The following is a 5809-nucleotide window of genomic DNA, read 5'->3' as shown; positions in this document are numbered from 1 at the left end:
GTTGTTTTTGAAAGGTAGCGGGACACATCACCACCGGCTGTAGGACTACGGCGTAATGAGACTTCCTTTGCTGACTTCAGCTGGGCCTTTCTGGAAATGGGAGGCAGATGTACAGGCTTCATGTCAATGCCGAGCTGCAGGCCGTTGCGCTCATGGCATTGCTTAATGCGCCTGGTTTGCTCAGTGCCATATCTGGGCAATGATTCACCCGTCTTCAAGAACCTGGGGAGACAGTGTTTTTCTGCAGGTGTCTCTTTCCTAGGAATAGGTGGGAGGTGGGTCAGCTGCGGGTCAATCATACTGTCCTCTTTGTTACTTACCTGCAGATCATCACGGTGCAAGTGCAGCTGGGCATCTCTGGAAATGGGGGGCAGATGTAAAGGCTTTGTATCCATGCCGAGCTGCAGGCTGTTGCGTTCCTGATAACGTTTAATAAAACGCGTTTGGTCAGTACCATATCTGGGCAATGGTTCATCACTTGTTATACCAAAGTAGCTGGGCTCCCCCCTGTTAGAAATGACACCTCGCCTTCCTGTGCTTGCAGCTAAAAGTTGCTGAACATCTTGGTCTGCACCCTTGTGAAGTTCAGGTTCGACATACTGCTGGACTAGTTTGTCCTCCTCAGCAATTTGTTCTGCTTGCTGTCGTGCAGTTTCACGATCCTGTCTTTTCAGCTGTTCGAGACGGGCGTGTTTTTCAGCCGTCAGGCTGGCACTGGGGCCTCGACAATTGATTTTATCGTCATTGTTCCTTTTACACTTTTGGTTACGCCTCATCTCCAAGACATACGGTCTTTCTCGTTCCTCAGCAAATCTATGTTTTTCCCTTTTTGATGCTATGAATCGCTCATTCTCTGTCTTAGATTTTTCTGGTGCAGCCATTTCCCTTTGATGGTTATCTAAGTTGGTATTGTGTCGTCTTAGGTTATGTTGACCATAGTATTCTGGCACAGGTGCGTACTGACGGCCTGTTTGGCAGACAATCGGAATGAGACGGCGTCCGTTTACGGAAGGGGGAGACATTGGTACCTCCTTCTGGTCATGCATGGGGACTTTTGGGACCTTTGAGTATTTGTTTGAGTATGACATATTTTTGGTTCCCTTTGTTGGGGTTGGATTGTACTTAATGCAGACAAGGCAGAAAGCGGTTTGGTAATTTTGTTATCTTCTCAACTAAAAATCACTAAAAATAAGTAATAAAACCACAGAAAACTTGGTCCTGTTTCAATAACAAGTAGCAGATCTCAGACAGAATTGTCAACTCCTTCTACTCGGCTTCACTGTACTTGGTGAAATGGGCAGATTCAAAGTCTGGACCCGGGTAAGGTAACCAAGATCAGAGGTAGCTGATGACATCGTGACATTCTGTGACATCATTGGCTTTTGATTTGCCTTTGCTTTTGGTGACTTACACACACATTCTAAAGTCCCCCCTCCCCCCATGGTTACTGTTGCTATGCCACTCAAGCTCTTTCCAAACAGTGTGGTTCCAGAAGGGAAAATCCCATTGATATTCTGCATAAAGATTTTATTAGTTGTGATGTCCAAACATCCATGGGAGATGTACCATGAGCTAGGAGAATGAATCAATCTAATTAAACTGGTGTTGGTTTTCATTTAGAGAAGGTTTCTTTTAAATATATATATATTTTGCGCAAATGAACCATTCGAATTTACAGTGATAGCATGCAACAACGTGCACCAATTTTAGATATTATTCTAAAATGAAAAGAGGGAAAGAAACAGAGTGAGACCTCCTATCACCCTCCCAAACATGGAACACATACAGCACATCATGAGCTTCCTGTTGTCCACTGGAGGGCAGCACAGCTTTACTGTTTGTTCCGTCTGAACTGTGGAACTAACCCAGACAACGAAGATGTGTTACACATAGAAAGTATTTTTTTAATTTATTCATAGAAAGTAATTTACTATATCTTCTTCTTCTTTGTTCGCAATCCTCATAAATAGTATTTATGTAAATAGTTTGTTTAAAGGAAAATATGTAAATACTGCTTAACACTTGCAGGGTAATATATTAAGACAAGGTGTATTATTGACCTTCAAAACAGTTAATATGGGTCACCTAAAAATTAATTTATTTTAATTACTTATTTATTAATTCAGGAAAATCCACATTGATGAACCTGCACAACAGTACACGTAAATGTGCCAGATTATAGCCCGAGGGCTAATTTCCATCTGCAGTCCAATAGGCAGGTTGGAGTTACAGTAAAAAAGACATAGGATAGTAGCATTTAGTCTATAAAAACAAGAAGAAACAAAAAGAAAAGAAGAAAAAAGAGAAAGAAAAAACTGGACAATTCATTAGTAAAAACAAAACAAAAATGAAAACAAGTTAGCGGTGATTACATGTTTGGTTAGTTCTAAGCCACAGTGCAACCTGGCATCATTATAAGACCCCAATGTGTTCCAAGTTTGGTTGTCTGCCTCTGACGCTGGACAGTCACACAATAAAACTTTACGGGTTAAACACCATGTCCAATTTCATTATTTTTGTTAGCCATGAGTTGCATAATTTACAGCAAGTTTAACATTATTGTTCATTACGTGCCATGTATGCTCAAACCTCAACTTGGGACAAGTATATGAAGGCCAATCATATATATGAACATACCTTAAAATGTATTTCCTTTATGTTTTTGGATACCTACACTCTCAGAAAACAAAGTACTGTATTGTACCTCTAGCGGTACACTGGCTTGTCACTGGGGCTGTACCCTCAAGAGTACAGCTTTTGTACCCTTGGTATAGGGTAAAAGAAGAGCCCATTAAATAAATAACAGAGATCTGAACTGCAACAAGAACACTGTAAAGATAATTAGGTTACAAATGTACTCAATGCGATGCCATCCAGCCTCCCTGGCATGAATCTTCAATTCATAATTTCCTGACACTCCAATTGTGCATTCTTTTGGAGAAATAGGGCCCCAGAGACATGTGCCATGGGTGCTAATTGAAACAGAAATATTAATTACAAAAGACAGGTGTACCATAGTTGTTTGCGCTAGATAACAAACAGATCAAGTGTTAGTCCTATTTAGATTGAAGATTATGCTAAATAATGTTGCTTAGATTTGCTCTTATGACAGACCTGCACATAACATTGAGAAGATGTAATACCTCATGTTAAAAATACTGTGTACTGTGTGTTTTGCAAATGCACTTACATAACCATTTCCCTTGAGATCTTTCAGTAAAGGATATTTAGCAATCGGAGTCTTTACAACTTGCACATATTTGGAGGTTGTGGGATACATACAAGAGAAGAAATGTAAATCAATTGAAGACCACCTGCTTTACAATAATCATGCACCAGGACAGATGCCATCCATTTATTTTTGGGGCAAATATGCTCTACAAAGACTTCAGTTAAAGTATTCCAGTTACATCCATAAAACCACTTTTCCCTCAGGGAATGTAACTATTTCTCGTGGTAGAATCAGATGAAATTTTCATGGAAGTATAGATTATCCTTAGCTCAACTGCGTAAAGTCTAGGTGACATCTTCCACATGCAGATTAATTTCATTTTTATCTAGTTTAGGTTGATACATCTATGTCATTATGTGTCTATCCGTTGCCATAGTTCTTTGTAATGGTTGCAGTGTCTACAGTCCACATACTCATTTGGCACTCTTAGTCAGATCCGGACCAGAATATGGAACAAAGCTCTTTCCACCAAGCTGGATTCAAAAAGTAAACCCTGACGCACAACATCCCAGACGACCTAGTGAGGCCACCGGAGTCTCAGTGGATTGTTGTCGGGTCTAGGAGGAGAGGAAAGGGATGGAGGAGGGAGAGGAATAGTGGGGCCACAGATCGGGTTTTATGCTAAGGCTAGCATAGCACACAAGCCGCCTCTACTGAGCCTGTACCTTTACAATGCCAGATCCCTGGTGCATAAAACGGACAACATGGAATTGCAACTCCCTGGACATCGCTATGTGGTGACTTGCTGTGTTTTCATCACTTTAACCTGGCTTCACCCGGGGATACCAGATGCTAGCATGCAGCTAGTCGTCTGCACCCTGCTGTGCTGGGACAGGACTGAGGACTCCGGTAAGAGCCGAGGAATGGGCTCTGCATGTATGTGCATGAGAACACATCCCAGCTTTTTTTTGGAAAGTTGTTCCAACAATTTTTCCAAAAAACAATAAATAGTTTTTAGATTAAATATCTTGTCTTTGCAGCGACAATTGAATATAGGTTAAAAAGGATTTGCATATCATTGTATTCTGTTTTTTTACGATTTACATAACCCAACCATTAAAGCAATGTAAACATATTCTAGGAGACCCAAGAGTAAAAATATGACCCTAAAAAAGAGGCATAATAGGGGCTCTTTAACACAAAACTACCTGAAAAGTAGTCAATGGAAACTGGAAACGCAAGCACTTTAAAAACTACCTGGCAGGGGATTGATTGGCTTATGCTTGTCTGATTGTTGGACAGCTATGTGTCTAGTGTGTATTTAACTTAACGTTTCTTATATTTAATTTTAATTGTAATTATTATGGTGTTATATAAATATATAATTTTTCTCTTAAGGGTGACTTGTTACGATCAGTCTAAGGACTGCAGATGAATAAATTGACAGAAATGTCCAATAATATGCACTATTCATGTATTAAATAAACAGATAAAATAAAATATGAACCATTTATCCATCAGTTCCACCATTTTTGTTTTGAACGAACAGCCGAGGTCGTCACACACACACACACACCTTTAACACGACTGTAGCTGCCAGTAGCTCCTCTGACAAGATGGATTTTGGTCTTAAAAAATTTGCATTTTAATGTAGCAGAAAAGAAACTCACTTAGAAGTATTTAAGCAGTATTTGGTAGTTGTTTCAGCTAGGAATGCCTTTTTAAAGGCCCCTCAGGCAACAGTGGTACGCTCCGTTTTACAATCTTATAAAATTATCTTTACTGTGTGACAAATAAATTACACAGCCTGTAAAATGTGTCATGGTTCACTTTATTTGAATCAAAGTTTTTCATAAACATTCTAGTAGTGCTGTTTGTTCCTGCTTTCCTGTGGTCGACTTGAGTTTATTGTCTGTCTTGTGAGTACACACACACACACACCGACACACACACACACTCAGTGGCCCTCATTGACTACATTCATTTCCTGACCTTTACCCAAACACGTCTCTCAATCTACAACTAATTCCCAAGGTAAATTAACTTAGTTGGACATTGGCTCATCCTGGAGAGACTCTTCTGGGAACAGGTATGTGGTGTGTCCTGACCTCTGACCTCCTGGAAACAAAGAACCGCCACCTGAGAAGAACACCTAAGACACACAGACACAAACAAAACAGACTGAACTGTGAACACACAAACTTGAAGGTACATTGCTTTGGTATCCAACACAGGTACGTACGAACTCAACGTAGAGTTTTTCTACTTGGTAGTTGGAACGTCACTAGTCTATATAGTTTACATTCCACTTCCGGGATTGCTCCGATGCCACAGGAAAGTCCACCAGATGCATGTATTTTCGCAGATGTCCATTTCCTTCCTCTGTCTTTGTGGTGGCGTTCTAACCTCCGGTGGATTTTGGAGGACTATGGTTAACTGCTCCTCAGATCTCTGCAGGGTAAATCCAGACAGCTAGAGGACTGTTTGTATTTAATCTAAGAGGCTACTGGAAGAGTTTTAGGATCTTTATGGCGGTTTTCCACTGCGTGGTATCTACTTGACTCGCCTCGGGTCTACTCGCTTTTTTTGGTTTTCGATTACGAAAAAAAGTCCCTGGGACCTGCTACCAGGTACTTT

The sequence above is a fragment of the Etheostoma cragini genome, chromosome 15, assembly GCF_013103735.1.
Source record: "Etheostoma cragini isolate CJK2018 chromosome 15, CSU_Ecrag_1.0, whole genome shotgun sequence".
Lineage (NCBI taxonomy): Eukaryota > Metazoa > Chordata > Actinopteri > Perciformes > Percidae > Etheostoma > Etheostoma cragini.
The sequence above is the reverse complement of the archived record's forward strand: the minus strand, read 5'-3'. Positions refer to the sequence as shown.